General features: G+C 36.1%; 15 non-coding genes across 15 annotated transcripts; all 15 read right to left on the bottom strand.

The window, feature by feature from the left end:
• Positions 1 to 1,800: 1,800 nt before the first annotated feature.
• TRNAR-UCU (transfer RNA arginine (anticodon UCU)) lies at positions 1,801 to 1,890 on the bottom strand. Its single transcript is given in 2 exon segments — positions 1,801 to 1,836; positions 1,854 to 1,890. It is a non-coding gene; the product is annotated as a tRNA-Arg (tRNA).
• A 676-nt stretch (positions 1,891 to 2,566) lies between these two features.
• Positions 2,567 to 2,656, bottom strand: TRNAR-UCU (transfer RNA arginine (anticodon UCU)). The gene is given in 2 exon segments: positions 2,567 to 2,601; positions 2,620 to 2,656. It is a non-coding gene; the product is annotated as a tRNA-Arg (tRNA).
• Positions 2,657 to 3,614: 958 nt separating this feature from the next.
• On the bottom strand, positions 3,615 to 3,704 carry TRNAR-UCU (transfer RNA arginine (anticodon UCU)). Its single transcript is given in 2 exon segments — positions 3,615 to 3,650; positions 3,668 to 3,704. It is a non-coding gene; the product is annotated as a tRNA-Arg (tRNA).
• Positions 3,705 to 4,374: 670 nt separating this feature from the next.
• Positions 4,375 to 4,464, bottom strand: TRNAR-UCU (transfer RNA arginine (anticodon UCU)). Its single transcript is given in 2 exon segments — positions 4,375 to 4,410; positions 4,428 to 4,464. It is a non-coding gene; the product is annotated as a tRNA-Arg (tRNA).
• A 676-nt stretch (positions 4,465 to 5,140) lies between these two features.
• On the bottom strand, positions 5,141 to 5,230 carry TRNAR-UCU (transfer RNA arginine (anticodon UCU)). Its single transcript is given in 2 exon segments — positions 5,141 to 5,176; positions 5,194 to 5,230. It is a non-coding gene; the product is annotated as a tRNA-Arg (tRNA).
• A 676-nt stretch (positions 5,231 to 5,906) lies between these two features.
• On the bottom strand, positions 5,907 to 5,996 carry TRNAR-UCU (transfer RNA arginine (anticodon UCU)). Its single transcript is given in 2 exon segments — positions 5,907 to 5,942; positions 5,960 to 5,996. It is a non-coding gene; the product is annotated as a tRNA-Arg (tRNA).
• A 675-nt stretch (positions 5,997 to 6,671) lies between these two features.
• On the bottom strand, positions 6,672 to 6,761 carry TRNAR-UCU (transfer RNA arginine (anticodon UCU)). Its single transcript is given in 2 exon segments — positions 6,672 to 6,707; positions 6,725 to 6,761. It is a non-coding gene; the product is annotated as a tRNA-Arg (tRNA).
• A 1,442-nt stretch (positions 6,762 to 8,203) lies between these two features.
• Positions 8,204 to 8,293, bottom strand: TRNAR-UCU (transfer RNA arginine (anticodon UCU)). The gene is given in 2 exon segments: positions 8,204 to 8,239; positions 8,257 to 8,293. It is a non-coding gene; the product is annotated as a tRNA-Arg (tRNA).
• A 676-nt stretch (positions 8,294 to 8,969) lies between these two features.
• TRNAR-UCU (transfer RNA arginine (anticodon UCU)) lies at positions 8,970 to 9,059 on the bottom strand. Its single transcript is given in 2 exon segments — positions 8,970 to 9,005; positions 9,023 to 9,059. It is a non-coding gene; the product is annotated as a tRNA-Arg (tRNA).
• Positions 9,060 to 9,736: 677 nt separating this feature from the next.
• TRNAR-UCU (transfer RNA arginine (anticodon UCU)) lies at positions 9,737 to 9,826 on the bottom strand. Its single transcript is given in 2 exon segments — positions 9,737 to 9,772; positions 9,790 to 9,826. It is a non-coding gene; the product is annotated as a tRNA-Arg (tRNA).
• A 6,798-nt stretch (positions 9,827 to 16,624) lies between these two features.
• Positions 16,625 to 16,714, bottom strand: TRNAR-UCU (transfer RNA arginine (anticodon UCU)). The gene is given in 2 exon segments: positions 16,625 to 16,660; positions 16,678 to 16,714. It is a non-coding gene; the product is annotated as a tRNA-Arg (tRNA).
• Positions 16,715 to 18,155: 1,441 nt separating this feature from the next.
• On the bottom strand, positions 18,156 to 18,245 carry TRNAR-UCU (transfer RNA arginine (anticodon UCU)). Its single transcript is given in 2 exon segments — positions 18,156 to 18,191; positions 18,209 to 18,245. It is a non-coding gene; the product is annotated as a tRNA-Arg (tRNA).
• Positions 18,246 to 19,687: 1,442 nt separating this feature from the next.
• On the bottom strand, positions 19,688 to 19,777 carry TRNAR-UCU (transfer RNA arginine (anticodon UCU)). Its single transcript is given in 2 exon segments — positions 19,688 to 19,723; positions 19,741 to 19,777. It is a non-coding gene; the product is annotated as a tRNA-Arg (tRNA).
• A 676-nt stretch (positions 19,778 to 20,453) lies between these two features.
• Positions 20,454 to 20,543, bottom strand: TRNAR-UCU (transfer RNA arginine (anticodon UCU)). The gene is given in 2 exon segments: positions 20,454 to 20,489; positions 20,507 to 20,543. It is a non-coding gene; the product is annotated as a tRNA-Arg (tRNA).
• A 677-nt stretch (positions 20,544 to 21,220) lies between these two features.
• TRNAR-UCU (transfer RNA arginine (anticodon UCU)) lies at positions 21,221 to 21,310 on the bottom strand. The gene is given in 2 exon segments: positions 21,221 to 21,256; positions 21,274 to 21,310. It is a non-coding gene; the product is annotated as a tRNA-Arg (tRNA).
• Positions 21,311 to 23,638: the final 2,328 nt, after the last annotated feature.

The raw sequence follows: 23,638 nt of genomic DNA, 5'->3' as shown, positions 1-23,638 counted from the left end.
TTTTTGGTCTATCTCATTTACAGCTATTATAAAGACAATGTTTCTGAAGGAAGGATACATTAGGAAAGTGCAAAGTTTTTGGCAGTGATGTTGTATTCCTTATGAGCAATATGTTCCTGTTGCAATGGAAGGCAGACTGCTTTTGATTCAGTTGCATGCTGTATTAGATACATAGGTTCAACTTGGGTCAAATACTAAGATTAAAGCATCGGCCAAAAATAAACATTCCTCACATGCATAATGTTCCTTGTTTGAATAAGAAAGTAAAAAATGCGACTCTGGTGGGATTCGAACCCGCAACCTTTGAATGACTTTGCCAATTCACTTAGAAGTCCAACGCGCTATCCATTGCGCCACAGAGCCAGATGACAATCAACTTGCGTACATCAGGGGATGATCGAGGTTTTGTCAATCCAGTGTTTACTTCACATCATATTATCAAGCCTTCTGGGATACAAGAAAGAATAATTGTTTTCTGAAACATAAAATGTCTGTAGAAGAATCACACTTCTGGGTGAAACCTTGAACTACACCTTTGTTCCTTTAGGGATAAATTCGGAGAATAGGGTATTACTGTATTTTCTTGCAAACTGAATACGTTTGGACAACAATTCCATACCTTAATAAAAAAGAACTGGATAAAAAGTGCAGCCATACAATTGGTTAACAATACAAAAACACAAAGAGAATATACCATAAATAGCTTTGAAAGAAGATTTTACTTTATATGTCGCTAGAAACAAATGTCTGAGTGTAGGGTGTCGTGTTTTTGGTCTATCTCATTTACAGCTATTATAAAGACAATGTTTCTGAAGGAAGGATACATTAGGAAAGTGCAAAGTTTCTGGCAGTGATGTTGTATTGCTTATGAGCAATATGTTCCTGTTGCAATGGAAGGCAGACTGCTTTTGATTCAGTTGCATGCTGTATTAGATACATAGGTTCAACTTGGGTCAAATACTAAGATTAAAGCATCGGCCAAAAATAAACATTCCTCACATGCATAATGTTCCTTGTTTGAATTAGAAAGTATAAAATGCGACTCTGGTGGGATTCGAACCCACAACCTTTGAATGACTTTGCCAATTCACTTAGAAGTCCAACGCGCTATCCATTGCGCCACAGATCCAGATGAAAATCAACTTGCGTACATTAAGGGGTGATCGAAGTTTTGTCAATCCAGTGTTTACTTCACATCATATTATCAAGCCTTCTGGGATACAAGAAAGAATAATTGTTTTCTGAAACATAAAATGTCTGTAGAAGAATCACACTTCTGGGTGAAACCTTGAACTACACCTTTGTTCCTTTAGGGATAAATTCGGAGAATAGGGTATTACTGTATTTTCTTGCAAACTGAATACGTTTGGACAACAATTCCATACCTTAATAAAAAAGAACTGGATAAAAAGTGCAGCCATACAATTGGTTAACAATACAAAAACACAAAGAGAATATACCATAAATAGCTTTGAAAGAAGATTTTACTTTATATGTCGCTAGAAACAAATGTCTGAGTGTAGGGTGTCGTGTTTTTGGTCTATCTCATTTACAGCTATTATAAAGACAATGTTTCTGAAGGAAGGATACATTAGAAAAGTGCCAAGTTTCTGGTAGTGATGTTGTATTGCTTATGAGCAATATGTTCCTGTTGCAATGGAAGGCAGACTGCTTTTGATTCAGTTGCATGCTGTATTAGATACATAGGTTCAACTTGGGTCAAATACTAAGATTAAAGGCCAAAAATAAACATTCCTCACATGCATAATGTTCCTTGTTTGAATAAGAAAGTAAAAAATGCGACTCTGGTGGGATTCGAACCCACAACCTTTGAATGACTTTGACAATTCACTTAGAAGTCCAACGCGCTATCCATTGCGCCACAGAGCCAGATGACAATGAACTTGCGTACATCAGGGGATGATCGAGGTTTTGTCAATCCAGTGTTTACTTCACATCATATTATCAAGCCTTCTGGGATACAAGAAAGAATAATTGTTTTCTGAAACATAAAATGTCTGTAGAAGAATCACACTTCTGGGTGAAACCTTGAACTACACCTTTGTTCCTTTAGGGATAAATTCGGAGAATAGGGTATTACTGTATTTTCTTGCAAACTGAATACGTTTGGACAACAATTCCATACCTTAATAAAAAAGAACTGGATAAAAAGTGCAGCCATACAATTGGTTAACAATACAAAAACACAAAGAGAATATACCATAAATAGCTTTGAAAGAAGATTTTACTTTATATGTCGCTAGAAACAAATGTCTGAGTGTAGGGTGTCGTGTTTTTGGTCTATCTCATTTACAGCTATTATAAAGACAATGTTTCTGAAGGAAGGATACATTAGGAAAGTGCAAAGTTTCTGGCAGTGATGTTGTATTGCTTATGAGCAATATGTTCCTGTTGCAATGGAAGGCAGACTGCTTTTGATTCAGTTGCATGCTGTATTAGATACATAGGTTCAACTTGGGTCAAATACTAAGATTAAAGCATCGGCCAAAAATAAACATTCCTCACATGCATAATGTTCCTTGTTTGAATTAGAAAGTAAAAAATGCGACTCTGGTGGGATTCGAACCCACAACCTTGGAATGATTTTGCCAATTCACTTAGAAGTCCAACGCGCTATCCATTGCGCCACAGAGCCAGATGAAAATTAACTTGCGTACATTAAGGGGTGATCGAAGTTTTGTCAATCCGGTGTTTACTTCACATCACATTATCAAGCCTTCTGGGACACATCAAAGAATGATTGTTTTCTGAAACATAAAATGTCTGTAACAAGAATCACACTTCTGTGTGAAACCTTGAACTGCACCTTTGTTCGCTTGGGGAGAAATTCAGAGAATAGGGTATTACAGTATTTTCTTGCCAAGTGAATAGGTTTGGACAACAATTCCATACCTTAATAAAAAAGAACTGGATAAAAAGTGCAGACATACAATTGGTTAACAATACAAAAACACAAATCCAGTCAATCCAGTGTTTACTTCACATCATATTATCAAGCCTTCTGGGATACAAGAAAGAATAATTGTTTTCTGAAACATAAAATGTCTGTAGAAGAATCACACTTCTGGGTGAAACCTTGAACTACACCTTTGTTCCTTTAGGGATAAATTCGGAGAATAGGGTATTACTGTATTTTCTTGCAAACTGAATACGTTTGGACAACAATTCCATACCTTAATAAAAAAGAACTGGATAAAAAGTGCAGCCATACAATTGGTTAACAATACAAAAACACAAAGAGAATATACCATAAATAGCTTTGAAAGAAGATTTTACTTTATATGTCGCTAGAAACAAATGTCTGAGTGTAGGGTGTCGTGTTTTTGGTCTATCTCATTTACAGCTATTATAAAGACAATGTTTCTGAAGGAAGGATACATTAGGAAAGTGCAAAGTTTCTGGCAGTGATGTTGTATTGCTTATGAGCAATATGTTCCTGTTGCAATGGAAGGCAGACTGCTTTTGATTCAGTTGCATGCTGTATTAGATACATAGGTTCAACTTGGGTCAAATACTAAGATTAAAGCATCGGCCAAAAATAAACATTCCTCACATGCATAATGTTCCTTGTTTGAATAAGAAAGTAAAAAATGCAACTCTGGTGGGATTCGAACCCACAACCTTTGAATGACTTTGCAAATTCACTTAGAAGTCCAACGCGCTATCCATTGCGCCACAGAGCCAGATAAATATCAACTTGCGTACTAATGATCAAAGTTTTGTCAATCCAGTGTTTACTTCACATCATATTATCAAGCCTTCTGGGATACAAGAAAGAATAATTGTTTTCTGAAACATAAAATGTCTGTAGAAGAATCACACTTCTGGGTGAAACCTTGAACTACACCTTTGTTCCTTTAGGGATAAATTCGGAGAATAGGGTATTACTGTATTTTCTTGCAAACTGAATACGTTTGGACAACAATTCCATACCTTAATAAAAAAGAACTGGATAAAAAGTGCAGCCATACAATTGGTTAACAATACAAACACACAAAGAGAATATACCATAAATAGCTTTGAAAGAAGATTTTACTTTATATGTCGCTAGAAACAAATGTCTGAGTGTAGGGTGTCGTGTTTTTGGTCTATCTCATTTACAGCTATTATAAAGACAATGTTTCTGAAGGAAGGATACGTTAGGAAAGTGCAAAGTTTCTGGCAGTGATGTTGTATTGCTTATGAGCAATATGTTCCTGTTGCAATGGAAGGCAGACTGCTTTTGATTCAGTTGCATGCTGTATTAGATACATAGGTTCAACTTGGGTCAAATACTAAGATTAAAGCATCGGCCAAAAATAAACATTCCTCACATGCATAATGTTCCTTGTTTGAATAAGAAAGTAAAAAATAGGACTCTGGTGGGATTCGAACCCACAACCTTTGAATGACTTTGCCAATTCTCTTAGAAGTCCAACGCGCTATCCATTGCGCCACAGAGCCAGTTGAAAATCAACTTGCGTACATTAAGGGATGATCGAAGTTTTGTCAATCCAGTGTTTACTTCACATCATATTATCAAGCCTTCTGGGATACAAGAAAGAATAATTGTTTTCTGAAACATAAAATGTCTGTAGAAGAATCACACTTCTGGGTGAAACCTTGAACTACACCTTTGTTCCTTTAGGGATAAATTCGGAGAATAGGGTATTACTGTATTTTCTTGCAAACTGAATACGTTTGGACAACAATTCCATACCTTAATAAAAAAGAACTGGATAAAAAGTGCAGACATACAATTGGTTAACAATACAAAAACACAAAGAGAATATACCATAAATAGCTTTGAAAGAAGATTTTACTTTATATGTCGCTAGAAACAAATGTCTGAGTGTAGGGTGTCGTGTTTTTGGTCTATCTCATTTACAGCTATTATAAAGACAATGTTTCTGAAGGAAGGATACGTTAGGAAAGTGCAAAGTTTCTGGCAGTGATGTTGTATTGCTTATGAGCAATATGTTCCTGTTGCAATGGAAGGCAGACTGCTTTTGATTCAGTTGCATGCTGTATTAGATACATAGGTTCAACTTGGGTCAAATACTAAGATTAAAGCATCGGCCAAAAATAAACATTCCTCACATGCATAATGTTCCTTGTTTGAATAAGAAAGTAAAAAATACGACTCTGGTGGGATTCGAACCCACAACCTTTGAATGACTTTGCCAATTCACTTAGAAGTCCAACGCGCTATCCATTGCGCCACAGAGCCAGTTGAAAATCAACTTGCGTACATTAAGGGATGATCGAAGTTTTGTCAATCCAGTGTTTACTTCACATCATATTATCAAGCCTTCTGGGATACAAGAAAGAATAATTGTTTTCTGAAACATAAAATGTCTGTAGAAGAATCACACTTCTGGGTGAAACCTTGAACTACACCTTTGTTCCTTTAGGGATAAATTCGGAGAATAGGGTATTACTGTATTTTCTTGCAAACTGAATACGTTTGGACAACAATTCCATACCTTAATAAAAAAGAACTGGATAAAAAGTGCAGCCATACAATTGGTTAACAATACAAAAACACAAAGAGAATATACCATAAATAGCTTTGAAAGAAGATTTTACTTTATATGTCGCTAGAAACAAATGTCTGAGTGTAGGGTGTCGTGTTTTTGGTCTATCTCATTTACAGCTATTATAAAGACAATGTTTCTGAAGGAAGGATACGTTAGGAAAGTGCAAAGTTTCTGGCAGTGATGTTGTATTGCTTATGAGCAATATGTTCCTGTTGCAATGGAAGGCAGACTGCTTTTGATTCAGTTGCATGCTGTATTAGATACATAGGTTCAACTTGGGTCAAATACTAAGATTAAAGCATCGGCCAAAAATAAACATTCCTCACATGCATAATGTTCCTTGTTTGAATAAGAAAGTAAAAAATGCGACTCTGGTGGGATTCGAACCCACAACCTTTGAATGACTTTGCCAATTCACTTAGAAGTCCAACGCGCTATCCATTGCGCCACAGAGCCAGATGAACATCAACTTGCGTACATTAAGGGATGATCGAAGTTTTGTCAATCCAGTGTTTACTTCACATCATATTATCAAGCCTTCTGGGATACAAGAAAGAATAATTGTTTTCTGAAACATAAAATGTCTGTAGAAGAATCACACTTCTGGGTGAAACCTTGAACTACACCTTTGTTCCTTTAGGGATAAATTCGGAGAATAGGGTATTACTGTATTTTCTTGCAAACTGAATACGTTTGGACAACAATTCCATACCTTAATAAAAAAGAACTGGATAAAAAGTGCAGCCATACAATAGGTTAACAATACAAAAACACAAAGAGAATATACCATAAATAGCTTTGAAAGAAGATTTTACTTTATATGTCGCTAGAAACAAATGTCTGAGTGTAGGGTGTCGTGTTTTTGGTCTATCTCATTTACAGCTATTATAAAGACAATGTTTCTGAAGGAAGGATACATTAGAAAGTGCAAAGTTTTTGGCAGTGATGTTGTATTCCTTATGAGCAATATGTTCCTGTTGCAATGGAAGGCAGACTGCTTTTGATTCAGTTGCATGCTGTATTAGATACATAGGTTCAACTTGGGTCAAATACTAAGATTAAAGCATCGGCCAAAAATAAACATTCCTCACATGCATAATGTTCCTTGTTTGAATAAGAAAGTAAAAAATATGACTCTGGTGGGATTCGAACCCACAACCTTTGAATGACTTTGCCAATTCACTTAGAAGTCCAACGCGCTATCCATTGCGCCACAGAGCCAGTTGAAAATCAACTTGCGTACATTAAGGGATGATCGAAGTTTTGTCAATCCAGTGTTTACTTCACATCATATTATCAAGCCTTCTGGGATACAAGAAAGAATAATTGTTTTCTGAAACATAAAATGTCTGTAGAAGAATCACACTTCTGGGTGAAACCTTGAACTACACCTTTGTTCCTTTAGGGATAAATTCGGAGAATAGGGTATTACTGTATTTTCTTGCAAACTGAATACGTTTGGACAACAATTCCATACCTTAATAAAAAAGAACTGGATAAAAAGTGCAGCCATACAATTGGTTAACAATACAAAAACACAAAGAGAATATACCATAAATAGCTTTGAAAGAAGATTTTACTTTATATGTCGCTAGAAACAAATGTCTGAGTGTAGGGTGTCGTGTTTTTGGTCTATCTCATTTACAGCTATTATAAAGACAATGTTTCTGAAGGAAGGATACGTTAGGAAAGTGCAAAGTTTCTGGCAGTGATGTTGTATTGCTTATGAGCAATATGTTCCTGTTGCAATGGAAGGCAGACTGCTTTTGATTCAGTTGCATGCTGTATTAGATACATAGGTTCAACTTGGGTCAAATACTAAGATTAAAGCATCGGCCAAAAATAAACATTCCTCACATGCATAATGTTCCTTGTTTGAATAAGAAAGTAAAAAATGTGACTCTGGTGGGATTCGAACCCGCAACCTTTGAATGACTTTGCCAATTCACTTAGAAGTCCAAAGCGCTATCCATTGCGCCACAGAGCCAGATGACAATCAACTTGCGTACATCAGGGGATGATCGAGGTTTTGTCAATCCAGTGTTTACTTCACATCATATTATCAAGCCTTCTGGGATACAAGAAAGAATAATTGTTTTCTGAAACATAAAATGTCTTTAGAAGAATCACACTTCTGGGTGAAACCTTGAACTACACCTTTGTTCCTTTAGGGATAAATTCGGAGAATAGGGTATTACTGTATTTTCTTGCAAACTGAATACGTTTGGACAACAATTCCATACCTTAATAAAAAAGAACTGGATAAAAAGTGCAGCCATACAATTGGTTAACAATACAAAAACACAAAGAGAATATACCATAAATAGCTTTGAAAGAAGATTTTACTTTATATGTCGCTAGAAACAAATGTCTGAGTGTAGGGTGTCGTGTTTTTGGTCTATCTCATTTACAGCTATTATAAAGACAATGTTTCTGAAGGAAGGATACATTAGGAAAGTGCAAAGTTTCTGGCAGTGATGTTGTATTCCTTATGAGCAATATGTTCCTGTTGCAATGGAAGGCAGACTGCTTTTGATTCAGTTGCATGCTGTATTAGATACATAGGTTCAACTTGGGTCAAATACTAAGATTAAAGCATCGGCCAAAAATAAACATTCCTCACATGCATAATGTTCCTTGTTTGAATAAGAAAGTAAAAAATACGACTCTGGTGGGATTCGAACCCACAACCTTTGAATGACTTTGCCAATTCACTTAGAAGTCCAACGCGCTATCCATTGCGCCACAGAGCCAGATGAAAATCAACTTGCGTACATTAAGGGGTGATCGAAGTTTTGTCAATCCAGTGTTTACTTCACATCATATTATCAAGCCTTCTGGGATACAAGAAAGAATAATTGTTTTCTGAAACATAAAATGTCTGCAGAAGAATCACACTTCTGGGTGAAACCTTGAACTACACCTTTGTTCCTTTAGGGATAGATTCGGAGAATAGGGTATTACTGTATTTTCTTGCAAACTGAATACGTTTGGACAACAATTCCATACCTTAATAAAAAAGAACTGGATAAAAAGTGCAGCCATACAATTGGTTAACAATACAAAAACACAAAGAGAATATACCATAAATAGCTTTGAAAGAAGATTTTACTTTATATGTCGCTAGAAACAAATGTCTGAGTGTAGGGTGTCGTGTTTTTGGTCTATCTCATTTACAGCTATTATAAAGACAATGTTTCTGAAGGAAGGATACATTAGGAAAGTGCAAAGTTTCTGGCAGTGATGTTGTATTCCTTATGAGCAATATGTTCCTGTTGCAATGGAAGGCAGACTGCTTTTGATTCAGTTGCATGCTGTATTAGATACATAGGTTCAACTTGGGTCAAATACTAAGATTAAAGCATCGGCCAAAAATAAACATTCCTCACATGCATAATGTTCCTTGTTTGAATAAGAAAGTAAAAAATGTGACTCTGGTGGGATTCGAACCCACAACCTTTGAATGACTTTGCCAATTCACTTAGAAGTCCAATGCGCTACCCATTGCGCCACAGAGCCAGATGAAAATTAACTTGCGTACATTAAGGGATGATCGAAGTTTTGTCAATCCGGTGTTTACTTCACATCACATTATCAAGCCTTCTGGGACACATCAAAGAATGATTGTTTTCTGAAACATAAAATGTCTGTAACAAGAATCACACTTCTGTGTGAAACCTTGAACTGCACCTTTGTTCGCTTGGGGAGAAATTCAGAGAATAGGGTATTACAGTATTTTCTTGCCAAGTGAATAGGTTTGGACAACAATTCCATACCTTAATAAAAAAGAGCTGGATAAAAAGTGCAGACATACAATTGGTTAACAATACAAAAACACAAAGAGAATATACCATAAATAGCTTTGAAAGAAGATTTTACTTTATATGTCGCTAGAAACAAATGTCTGAGTGTAGGGTGTCGTGTTTTTGGTCTATCTCATTTACAGCTATTATAAAGACAATGTTTCTGAAGGAAGGATACATTAGAAAAGTGCCAAGTTTCTGGTAGTGATGTTGTATTGCTTATGAGCAATATGTTCCTGTTGCAATGGAAGGCAGACTGCTTTTGATTCAGTTGCATGCTGTATTAGATACATAGGTTCAACTTGGGTCAAATACTAAGATTAAAGCATCGGCCAAAAATAAACATTCCTCACATGCATAATGTTCCTTGTTTGAATTAGAAAGTAAAGAATGCGACTCTGGTGGGATTCGAACCCACAACCTTTGAATGACTTTGCCAATTCACTTAGAAGTCCAACGCGCTTTCCATTGCGCCATAGAGCCAGATGAAATTCAACTTGCGTACATTAAGGGATGATCAAAGTTTTGTCAATTCAGTGTTTACTTCACATCATATTATCAAGCCTTCTGGGATACAAGAAAGAATAATTGTTTTCTGAAACATAAAATGTCTGTAGAAGAATCACACTTCTGGGTGAAACCTTGAACTACACTTTTGTTCCTTTAGGGATAAATTCGGAGAATAGGGTATTACTGTATTTTCTTGCAAACTGAATACGTTTGGACAACAATTCCATACCTTAATAAAAAAGAACTGGATAAAAAGTGCAGCCATACAATTGGTTAACAATACAAAAACACAAAGAGAATATACCATAAATAGCTTTGAAAGAAGATTTTACTTTATATGTCGCTAGAAACAAATGTCTGAGTGTAGGGTGTCGTGTTTTTGGTCTATCTCATTTACAGCTATTATAAAGACAATGTTTCTGAAGGAAGGATACGTTAGGAAAGTGCAAAGTTTCTGGCAGTGATGTTGTATTGCTTATGAGCAATATGTTCCTGTTGCAATGGAAGGCAGACTGCTTTTGATTCAGTTGCATGCTGTATTAGATACATAGGTTCAACTTGGGTCAAATACTAAGATTAAAGCATCGGCCAAAAATAAACATTCCTCACATGCATAATGTTCCTTGTTTGAATAAGAAAGTAAAAAATGCGACTCTGGGGGGATTCGAACCCGCAACCTTTGAATGACTTTGCCAATTCACTTAGAAGTCCAACGCGCTATCCATTGCGCCACAGAGCCAGATGACAATCAACTTGCGTACATCAGGGGATGATCGAGGTTTTGTCAATCCAGTGTTTACTTCACATCATATTATCAAGCCTTCTGGGATACAAGAAAGAATAATTGTTTTCTGAAACATAAAATGTCTGTAGAAGAATCACACTTCTGGGTGAAACCTTGAACTACACCTTTGTTCCTTTAGGGATAAATTCGGAGAATAGGGTATTACTGTATTTTCTTGCAAACTGAATACGTTTGGACAACAATTCCATACCTTAATAAAAAAGAACTGGATAAAAAGTGCAGCCATACAATTGGTTAACAATACAAAAACACAAAGAGAATATACCATAAATAGCTTTGAAAGAAGATTTTACTTTATATGTCGCTAGAAACAAATGTCTGAGTGTAGGGTGTCGTGTTTTTGGTCTATCTCATTTACAGCTATTATAAAGACAATGTTTCTGAAGGAAGGATACATTAGGAAAGTGCAAAGTTTCTGGCAGTGATGTTGTATTGCTTATGAGCAATATGTTCCTGTTGCAATGGAAGGCAGACTGCTTTTGATTCAGTTGCATGCTGTATTAGATACATAGGTTCAACTTGGGTCAAATACTAAGATTAAAGCATCGGCCAAAAATAAACATTCCTCACATGCATAATGTTCCTTCTTTGAATTAGAAAGTATAAAATGCGACTCTGGTGGGATTCGAACCCACAACCTTTGAATGACTTTGCCAATTCACTTAGAAGTCCAACGCGCTATCCATTGCGCCACAGATCCAGATGAAAATCAACTTGCGTACATTAAGGGGTGATCGAAGTTTTGTCAATCCAGTGTTTACTTCACATCATATTATCAAGCCTTCTGGGATACAAGAAAGAATAATTGTTTTCTGAAACGTAAAATGTCTGTAGAAGAATCACACTTCTGGGTGAAACCTTGAACTACACCTTTGTTCCTTTAGGGATAAATTCGGAGAATAGGGTATTACTGTATTTTCTTGCAAACTGAATACGTTTGGACAACAATTCCATACCTTAATAAAAAAGAACTGGATAAAAAGTGCAGCCATACAATTGGTTAACAATACAAAAACACAAAGAGAATATACCATAAATAGCTTTGATAGAAGATTTTACTTTATATGTCGCTAGAAACAAATGTCTGAGTGTAGGGTGTCGTGTTTTTGGTCTATCTCATTTACAGCTATTATAAAGACAATGTTTCTGAAGGAAGGATACATTAGGAAAGTGCAAAGTTTTTGGCAGTGATGTTGTATTCCTTATGAGCAATATGTTCCTGTTGCAATGGAAGGCAGACTGCTTTTGATTCAGTTGCATGCTGTATTAGATACATAGGTTCAACTTGGGTCAAATACTAAGATTAAAGCATCGGCCAAAAATAAACATTCCTCACATGCATAATGTTCCTTGTTTGAATAAGAAAGTAAAAAATGCGACTCTGGTGGGATTCGAACCCGCAACCTTTGAATGACTTTGCCAATTCACTTAGAAGTCCAACGCGCTATCCATTGCGCCACAGAGCCAGATGACAATCAACTTGCGTACATCAGGGGATGATCGAGGTTTTGTCAATCCAGTGTTTACTTCACATCATATTATCAAGCCTTCTGGGATACAAGAAAGAATAATTGTTTTCTGAAACATAAAATGTCTGTAGAAGAATCACACTTCTGGGTGAAACCTTGAACTACACCTTTGTTCCTTTAGGGATAAATTCGGAGAATAGGGTATTACTGTATTTTCTTGCAAACTGAATACGTTTGGACAACAATTCCATACCTTAATAAAAAAGAACTGGATAAAAAGTGCAGCCATACAATTGGTTAACAATACAAAAACACAAAGAGAATATACCATAAATAGCTTTGAAAGAAGATTTTACTTTATATGTCGCTAGAAACAAATGTCTGAGTGTAGGGTGTCGTGTTTTTGGTCTATCTCATTTACAGCTATTATAAAGACAATGTTTCTGAAGGAAGGATACATTAGGAAAGTGCAAAGTTTCTGGCAGTGATGTTGTATTGCTTATGAGCAATATGTTCCTGTTGCAATGGAAGGCAGACTGCTTTTGATTCAGTTGCATGCTGTATTAGATACATAGGTTCAACTTGGGTCAAATACTAAGATTAAAGCATCGGCCAAAAATAAACATTCCTCACATGCATAATGTTCCTTGTTTGAATTAGAAAGTATAAAATGCGACTCTGGTGGGATTCGAACCCACAACCTTTGAATGACTTTGCCAATTCACTTAGAAGTCCAACGCGCTATCCATTGCGCCACAGATCCAGATGAAAATCAACTTGCGTACATTAAGGGGTGATCGAAGTTTTGTCAATCCAGTGTTTACTTCACATCATATTATCAAGCCTTCTGGGATACAAGAAAGAATAATTGTTTTCTGAAACATAAAATGTCTGTAGAAGAATCACACTTCTGGGTGAAACCTTGAACTACACCTTTGTTCCTTTAGGGATAAATTCGGAGAATAGGGTATTACTGTATTTTCTTGCAAACTGAATACGTTTGGACAACAATTCCATACCTTAATAAAAAAGAACTGGATAAAAAGTGCAGCCATACAATTGGTTAACAATACAAAAACACAAAGAGAATATACCATAAATAGCTTTGAAAGAAGATTTTACTTTATATGTCGCTAGAAACAAATGTCTGAGTGTAGGGTGTCGTGTTTTTGGTCTATCTCATTTACAGCTATTATAAAGACAATGTTTCTGAAGGAAGGATACGTTAGGAAAGTGCAAAGTTTCTGGCAGTGATGTTGTATTGCTTATGAGCAATATGTTCCTGTTGCAATGGAAGGCAGACTGCTTTTGATTCAGTTGCATGCTGTATTAGATACATAGGTTCAACTTGGGTCAAATACTAAGATTAAAGCATCGGCCAAAAATAAACATTCCTCACATGCATAATGTTCCTTGTTTGAATAAGAAAGTAAAAAATGCGACTCTGGGGGGATTCGAACCCGCAACCTTTGAATGACTTTGCCAATTCACTTAGAAGTCCACCGCGCTATCCATTGCGCCACAGAGCCAGATGACAATCAACTTGCGTACATCAGGGGATGATCGAGGTTTTGTCAATCCAGTGTTTACTTCACATCATATTATCAAGCCTTCTGGGATACAAGAAAGAATAATTGTTTTCTGAAACATAAAATGTCTGTAGAAGAATCACACTTCTGGGTGAAACCTTGAACTACACCTTTGTTCCTTTAGGGATAAATTCGGAGAATAGGGTATTACTGTATTTTCTTGCAAACTGAATACGTTTGGACAACAATTCCATACCTTAATAAAAAAGAACTGGATAAAAAGTGCAGCCATACAATTGGTTAACAATACAAAAACACAAAGAGAATATACCATAAATAGCTTTGAAAGAAGATTTTACTTTATATGTCGCTAGAAACAAATGTCTGAGTGTAGGGTGTCGTGTTTTTGGTCTATCTCATTTACAGCTATTATAAAGACAATGTTTCTGAAGGAAGGATACATTAGGAAAGTGCAAAGTTTCTGGCAGTGATGTTGTATTGCTTATGAGCAATATGTTCCTGTTGCAATGGAAGGCAGACTGCTTTTGATTCAGTTGCATGCTGTATTAGATACATAGGTTCAACTTGGGTCAAATACTAAGATTAAAGCATCGGCCAAAAATAAACATTCCTCACATGCATAATGTTCCTTCTTTGAATTAGAAAGTATAAAATGCGACTCTGGTGGGATTCGAACCCACAACCTTTGAATGACTTTGCCAATTCACTTAGAAGTCTAACGCGCTATCCATTGCGCCACAGATCCAGATGAAAATCAACTTGCGTACATTAAGGGGTGATCGAAGTTTTGTCAATCCAGTGTTTACTTCACATCATATTATCAAGCCTTCTGGGATACAAGAAAGAATAATTGTTTTCTGAAACGTAAAATGTCTGTAGAAGAATCACACTTCTGGGTGAAACCTTGAACTACACCTTTGTTCCTTTAGGGATAAATTCGGAGAATAGGGTATTACTGTATTTTCTTGCAAACTGAATACGTTTGGACAACAATTCCATACCTTAATAAAAAGAACTGGATAAAAAGTGCAGCCATACAATTGGTTAACAATACAAAAACACAAAGAGAATATACCATAAATAGCTTTGATAGAAGATTTTACTTTATATGTCGCTAGAAACAAATGTCTGAGTGTAGGGTGTCGTGTTTTTGGTCTATCTCATTTACAGCTATTATAAAGACAATGTTTCTGAAGGAAGGATACATTAGGAAAGTGCAAAGTTTTTGGCAGTGATGTTGTATTCCTTATGAGCAATATGTTCCTGTTGCAATGGAAGGCAGACTGCTTTTGATTCAGTTGCATGCTGTATTAGATACATAGGTTCAACTTGGGTCAAATACTAAGATTAAAGCATCGGCCAAAAATAAACATTCCTCACATGCATAATGTTCCTTGTTTGAATAAGAAAGTAAAAAATGCGACTCTGGTGGGATTCGAACCCGCAACCTTTGAATGACTTTGCCAATTCACTTAGAAGTCCAACGCGCTATCCATTGCGCCACAGAGCCAGATGACAATCAACTTGCGTACATCAGGGGATGATCGAGGTTTTGTCAATCCAGTGTTTACTTCACATCATATTATCAAGCCTTCTGGGATACAAGAAAGAATAATTGTTTTCTGAAACATAAAATGTCTGTAGAAGAATCACACTTCTGGGTGAAACCTTGAACTACACCTTTGTTCCTTTAGGGATAAATTCGGAGAATAGGGTATTACTGTATTTTCTTGCAAACTGAATACGTTTGGACAACAATTCCATACCTTAATAAAAAAGAACTGGATAAAAAGTGCAGCCATACAATTGGTTAACAATACAAAAACACAAAGAGAATATACCATAAATAGCTTTGAAAGAAGATTTTACTTTATATGTCGCTAGAAACAAATGTCTGAGTGTAGGGTGTCGTGTTTTTGGTCTATCTCATTTACAGCTATTATAAAGACAATGTTTCTGAAGGAAGGATACATTAGGAAAGTGCAAAGTTTCTGGCAGTGATGTTGTATTGCTTATGAGCAATATGTTCCTGTTGCAATGGAAGGCAGACTGCTTTTGATTCAGTTGCATGCTGTATTAGATACATAGGTTCAACTTGGGTCAAATACTAAGATTAAAGCATCGGCCAAAAATAAACATTCCTCACATGCATAATGTTCCTTGTTTGAATTAGAAAGTATAAAATGCGACTCTGGTGGGATTCGAACCCACAACCTTTGAATGACTTTGCCAATTCACTTAGAAGTCCAACGCGCTATCCATTGCGCCACAGATCCAGATGAAAATCAACTTGCGTACATTAAGGGGTGATCGAAGTTTTGTCAATCCAGTGTTTACTTCACATCATATTATCAAGCCTTCTGGGATACAAGAAAGAATAATTGTTTTCTGAAACATAAAATGTCTGTAGAAGAATCACACTTCTGGGTGAAACCTTGAACTACACCTTTGTTCCTTTAGGGATAAATTCGGAGAATAGGGTATTACTGTATTTTCTTGCAAACTGAATACGTTTGGACAACAATTCCATACCTTAATAAAAAAGAACTGGATAAAAAGTGCAGCCATACAATTGGTTAACAATACAAAAACACAAAGAGAATATACCATAAATAGCTTTGAAAGAAGATTTTACTTTATATGTCGCTAGAAACAAATGTCTGAGTGTAGGGTGTCGTGTTTTTGGTCTATCTCATTTACAGCTATTATAAAGACAATGTTTCTGAAGGAAGGATACATTAGAAAAGTGCCAAGTTTCTGGTAGTGATGTTGTATTGCTTATGAGCAATATGTTCCTGTTGCAATGGAAGGCAGACTGCTTTTGATTCAGTTGCATGCTGTATTAGATACATAGGTTCAACTTGGGTCAAATACTAAGATTAAAGGCCAAAAATAAACATTCCTCACATGCATAATGTTCCTTGTTTGAATAAGAAAGTAAAAAATGCGACTCTGGTGGGATTCGAACCCACAACCTTTGAATGACTTTGACAATTCACTTAGAAGTCCAACGCGCTATCCATTGCGCCACAGAGCCAGATGACAATCAACTTGCGTACATCAGGGGATGATCGAGGTTTTGTCAATCCAGTGTTTACTTCACATCATATTATCAAGCCTTCTGGGATACAAGAAAGAATAATTGTTTTCCGAAACATAAAATGTCTGTAGAAGAATCACACTTCTGGGTGAAACCTTGAACTACACCTTTTTTCCTTTAGGGATAAATTCGGAGAATAGGGTATTACAGTATTTTCTTGCCAAGTGAATTGGTTTGGACAACAATTCCATACCTTAATAAAAAATAACTGGATAAAAAGTGCAGACATACAATTGGTTAACAATACAAAAACACAAAGAGAATATACCATAAATAGCTTTGAAAGAAGATTTTACTTTATATGTCGCTAGAAACAAATGTCTGAGCGTAGGGTGTCGTGTTTTGGTCTATCTCATTTACAGCTATTATAAAGACAATGTTTCTGAAGGAAGGATACATTAGAAAAGTGCCAAGTTTCTGGTAGTGATGTTGTATTGCTTATGAGCAATATGTTCCTGTTGCAATGAAAGGCAGACTGCTTTTGATTCAGTTGCATGCTGTATTAGATACATAGGTTCAACTTGGGTCAAATACTAAGATTAAAGCATCGGCCAAAAATAAACATTCCTCACATGCATAATGTTCCTTGTTTGAATAAGAAAGTAAAAAATGCAACTCTGGTGGTATTCAAAGCCACAACCTTTGAATGACTTTGCCAATTCACTTAGAAGTCCAACGCGCTATCCATTCCGCCACAGATCCAGATGAAAATTAACTTGCGTACATTAAGGGATGATCAAAGTTTTGTCAATCCAGTGTTTACTTCACATCATATTATCAAGCTTTCTGGGATACAAGAAAGAATAATTGTTTTCTGAAACATAAAATGTCTGTAGAAGAATCACACTTCTGGCTGAAACCTTGAACTACACCTTTGTTCCTTTAGGGATAAATTCGGAGAATAGGGTATTACTGTATTTTCTTGCAAACTGAATACGTTTGGACAACATTTCCATACCTTAATAAAAAAGAACTGGATAAAAAGTGCAGACATGCAATTGGTTAACAATACAAAAACACAAAGAGAATATACCATAAATAGCTTTGAAAGAAGATTTTACTTTATATGTCGCTAGAAACAAATGTCTGAGTGTAGGGTGTCGTGTTTTTGGTCTATCTCATTTACAGCTATTATAAAGACAATGTTTCTGAAGGAAGGATACATTAGAAAAGTGCCAAGTTTCTGGTAGTGATGTTGTATTGCTTATGAGCAATATGTTCCTGTTGCAATGGAAGGCAGACTGCTTTTGATTCAGTTGCATGCTGTATTAGATACATAGGTTCAACTTGGGTCAAATACTAAGATTAAAGCATCGGCCAAAAATAAACATTCCTCACATGCATAATGTTCCTTGTTTGAATTAGAAAGTAAAGAATGCGACTCTGGTGGGATTCGAACCCACAACCTTTGAATGACTTTGCCAATTCACTTAGAAGTCCAACGCGCTTTCCATTGCGCCATAGAGCCAGATGAAATTCAACTTGCGTACATTAAGGGATGATCAAAGTTTTGTCAATTCAGTGTTTACTTCACATCATATTATCAAGCCTTCTGGGATACAAGAAAGAATAATTGTTTTCTGAAACATAAAATGTCTGTAGAAGAATCACACTTCTGGGTGAAACCTTGAACTACACTTTTGTTCCTTTAGGGATAAATTCGGAGAATAGGGTATTACTGTATTTTCTTGCAAACTGAATACGTTTGGACAACAATTCCATACCTTAATAAAAAAGAACTGGATAAAAAGTGCAGCCATACAATTGGTTAACAATACAAAAACACAAAGAGAATATACCATAAATAGCTTTGAAAGAAGATTTTACTTTATATGTCGCTAGAAACAAATGTCTGAGTGTAGGGTGTCGTGTTTTTGGTCTATCTCATTTACAGCTATTATAAAGACAATGTTTCTGAAGGAAGGATACGTTAGGAAAGTGCAAAGTTTCTGGCAGTGATGTTGTATTGCTTATGAGCAATATGTTCCTGTTGCAATGGAAGGCAGACTGCTTTTGATTCAGTTGCATGCTGTATTAGATACATAGGTTCAACTTGGGTCAAATACTAAGATTAAAGCATCGGCCAAAAATAAACATTCCTCACATGCATAATGTTCCTTGTTTGAATAAGAAAGTAAAAAATGTGACTCTGGTGGGATTCGAACCCGCAACCTTTGAATGACTTTGCCAATTCACTTAGAAGTCCAAAGCGCTATCCATTGCGCCACAGAGCCAGATGACAATCAACTTGCGTACATCAGGGGATGATCGAGGTTTTGTCAATCCAGTGTTTACTTCACATCATATTATCAAGCCTTCTGGGATACAAGAAAGAATAATTGTTTTCTGAAACATAAAATGTCTTTAGAAGAATCACACTTCTGGGTGAAACCTTGAACTACACCTTTGTTCCTTTAGGGATAAATTCGGAGAATAGGGTATTACTGTATTTTCTTGCAAACTGAATACGTTTGGACAACAATTCCATACCTTAATAAAAAAGAACTGGATAAAAAGTGCAGCCATACAATTGGTTAACAATACAAAAACACAAAGAGAATATACCATAAATAGCTTTGAAAGAAGATTTTACTTTATATGTCGCTAGAAACAAATGTCTGAGTGTAGGGTGTCGTGTTTTTGGTCTATCTCATTTACAGCTATTATAAAGACAATGTTTCTGAAGGAAGGATACATTAGGAAAGTGCAAAGTTTCTGGCAGTGATGTTGTATTCCTTATGAGCAATATGTTCCTGTTGCAATGGAAGGCAGACTGCTTTTGATTCAGTTGCATGCTGTATTAGATACATAGGTTCAACTTGGGTCAAATACTAAGATTAAAGCATCGGCCAAAAATAAACATTCCTCACATGCATAATGTTCCTTGTTTGAATAAGAAAGTAAAAAATACGACTCTGGTGGGATTCGAACCCACAACCTTTGAATGACTTTGCCAATTCACTTAGAAGTCCAACGCGCTATCCATTGCGCCACAGAGCCAGATGAAAATCAACTTGCGTACATTAAGGGGTGATCGAAGTTTTGTCAATCCAGTGTTTACTTCACATCATATTATCAAGCCTTCTGGGATACAAGAAAGAATAATTGTTTTCTGAAACATAAAATGTCTGCAGAAGAATCACACTTCTGGGTGAAACCTTGAACTACACCTTTGTTCCTTTAGGGATAGATTCGGAGAATAGGGTATTACTGTATTTTCTTGCAAACTGAATACGTTTGGACAACAATTCCATACCTTAATAAAAAAGAACTGGATAAAAAGTGCAGCCATACAATTGGTTAACAATACAAAAACACAAAGAGAATATACCATAAATAGCTTTGAAAGAAGATTTTACTTTATATGTCGCTAGAAACAAATGTCTGAGTGTAGGGTGTCGTGTTTTTGGTCTATCTCATTTACAGCTATTATAAAGACAATGTTTCTGAAGGAAGGATACATTAGGAAAGTGCAAAGTTTCTGGCAGTGATGTTGTATTCCTTATGAGCAATATGTTCCTGTTGCAATGGAAGGCAGACTGCTTTTGATTCAGTTGCATGCTGTATTAGATACATAGGTTCAACTTGGGTCAAATACTAAGATTAAAGCATCGGCCAAAAATAAACATTCCTCACATGCATAATGTTCCTTGTTTGAATAAGAAAGTAAAAAATGTGACTCTGGTGGGATTCGAACCCACAACCTTTGAATGACTTTGCCAATTCACTTAGAAGTCCAATGCGCTATCCATTGCGCCACAGAGCCAGATGAAAATTAAGTTGCGTACATTAAGGGATGATCGAAGTTTTGTCAATCCGGTGTTTACTTCACATCACATTATCAAGCCTTCTGGGACACATCAAAGAATGATTGTTTTCTGAAACATAAAATGTCTGTAACAAGAATCACACTTCTGTGTGAAACCTTGAACTGCACCTTTGTTCGCTTGGGGAGAAATTCAGAGAATAGGGTATTACAGTATTTTCTTGCCAAGTGAATAGGTTTGGACAACAATTCCATACCTTAATAAAAAAGAGCTGGATAAAAAGTGCAGACATACAATTGGTTAACAATACAAAAACACAAAGAGAATATACCATAAATAGCTTTGAAAGAAGATTTTACTTTATATGTCGCTAGAAACAAATGTCTGAGTGTAGGGTGTCGTGTTTTTGGTCTATCTCATTTACAGCTATTATAAAGACAATGTTTCTGAAGGAAGGATACATTAGAAAAGTGCCAAGTTTCTGGTAGTGATGTTGTATTGCTTATGAGCAATATGTTCCTGTTGCAATGGAAGGCAGACTGCTTTTGATTCAGTTGCATGCTGTATTAGATACATAGGTTCAACTTGGGTCAAATACTAAGATTAAAGCATCGGCCAAAAATAAACATTCCTCACATGCATAATGTTCCTTGTTTGAATTAGAAAGTAAAGAATGCGACTCTGGTGGGATTCGAACCCACAACCTTTGAATGACTTTGCCAATTCACTTAGAAGTCCAACGCGCTTTCCATTGCGCCATAGAGCCAGATGAAATTCAACTTGCGTACATTAAGGGATGATCAAAGTTTTGTCAATTCAGTGTTTACTTCACATCATATTATCAAGCCTTCTGGGATACAAGAAAGAATAATTGTTTTCTGAAACATAAAATGTCTGTAGAAGAATCACACTTCTGGGTGAAACCTTGAACTACACTTTTGTTCCTTTAGGGATAAATTCGGAGAATAGGGTATTACTGTATTTTCTTGCAAACTGAATACGTTTGGACAACAATTCCATACCTTAATAAAAAAGAACTGGATAAAAAGTGCAGCCATACAATTGGTTAACAATACAAAAACACAAAGAGAATATACCATAAATAGCTTTGAAAGAAGATTTTACTTTATATGTCGCTAGAAACAAATGTCTGAGTGTAGGGTGTCGTGTTTTTGGTCTATCTCATTTACAGCTATTATAAAGACAATGTTTCTGAAGGAAGGATACGTTAGGAAAGTGCAAAGTTTCTGGCAGTGATGTTGTATTGCTTATGAGCAATATGTTCCTGTTGCAATGGAAGGCAGACTGCTTTTGATTCAGTTGCATGCTGTATTAGATACATAGGTTCAACTTGGGTCAAATACTAAGATTAAAGCATCGGCCAAAAATAAACATTCCTCACATGCATAATGTTCCTTGTTTGAATAAGAAAGTAAAAAATGCGACTCTGGGGGGATTCGAACCCGCAACCTTTGAATGACTTTGCCAATTCACTTAGAAGTCCAACGCGCTATCCATTGCGCCACAGAGCCAGATGACAATCAACTTGCGTACATCAGGGGATGATCGAGGTTTTGTCAATCCAGTGTTTACTTCACATCATATTATCAAGCCTTCTGGGATACAAGAAAGAATAATTGTTTTCTGAAACATAAAATGTCTGTAGAAGAATCACACTTCTGGGTGAAACCTTGAACTACACCTTTGTTCCTTTAGGGATAAATTCGGAGAATAGGGTATTACTGTATTTTCTTGCAAACTGAATACGTTTGGACAACAATTCCATACCTTAATAAAAAAGAACTGGATAAAAAGTGCAGCCATACAATTGGTTAACAATACAAAAACACAAAGAGAATATACCATAAATAGCTTTGAAAGAAGATTTTACTTTATATGTCGCTAGAAACAAATGTCTGAGTGTAGGGTGTCGTGTTTTTGGTCTATCTCATTTACAGCTATTATAAAGACAATGTTTCTGAAGGAAGGATACATTAGGAAAGTGCAAAGTTTCTGGCAGTGATGTTGTATTGCTTATGAGCAATATGTTCCTGTTGCAATGGAAGGCAGACTGCTTTTGATTCAGTTGCATGCTGTATTAGATACATAGGTTCAACTTGGGTCAAATACTAAGATTAAAGCATCGGCCAAAAATAAACATTCCTCACATGCATAATGTTCCTTCTTTGAATTAGAAAGTATAAAATGCGACTCTGGTGGGATTCGAACCCACAACCTTTGAATGACTTTGCCAATTCACTTAGAAGTCCAACGCGCTATCCATTGCGCCACAGATCCAGATGAAAATCAACTTGCGTACATTAAGGGGTGATCGAAGTTTTGTCAATCCAGTGTTTACTTCACATCATATTATCAAGCCTTCTGGGATACAAGAAAGAATAATTGTTTTCTGAAACGTAAAATGTCTGTAGAAGAATCACACTTCTGGGTGAAACCTTGAACTACACCTTTGTTCCTTTAGGGATAAATTCGGAGAATAGGGTATTACTGTATTTTCTTGCAAACTGAATACGTTTGGACAACAATTCCATACCTTAATAAAAAAGAACTGGATAAAAAGTGCAGCCATACAATTGGTTAACAATACAAAAACACAAAGAGAATATACCATAAATAGCTTTGATAGAAGATTTTACTTTATATGTCGCTAGAAACAAATGTCTGAGTGTAGGGTGTCGTGTTTTTGGTCTATCTCATTTACAGCTATTATAAAGACAATGTTTCTGAAGGAAGGATACATTAGGAAAGTGCAAAGTTTTTGGCAGTGATGTTGTATTCCTTATGAGCAATATGTTCCTGTTGCAATGGAAGGCAGACTGCTTTTGATTCAGTTGCATGCTGTATTAGATACATAGGTTCAACTTGGGTCAAATACTAAGATTAAAGCATCGGCCAAAAATAAACATTCCTCACATGCATAATGTTCCTTGTTTGAATAAGAAAGTAAAAAATGCGACTCTGGTGGGATTCGAACCCGCAACCTTTGAATGACTTTGCCAATTCACTTAGAAGTCCAACGCGCTATCCATTGCGCCACAGAGCCAGATGACAATCAACTTGCGTACATCAGGGG

The sequence above is a fragment of the Ambystoma mexicanum genome (assembly GCF_040938575.1).
Source record: "Ambystoma mexicanum isolate Mex_15411 chromosome 12 unlocalized genomic scaffold, UKY_AmexF1_1 Mex_chr12_unloc.1, whole genome shotgun sequence".
Classification (NCBI taxonomy): domain Eukaryota; kingdom Metazoa; phylum Chordata; class Amphibia; order Caudata; family Ambystomatidae; genus Ambystoma; species Ambystoma mexicanum.
Note: the sequence above shows the minus strand (reverse complement) of the source record. Positions and strands in the feature narration are given on the sequence as shown.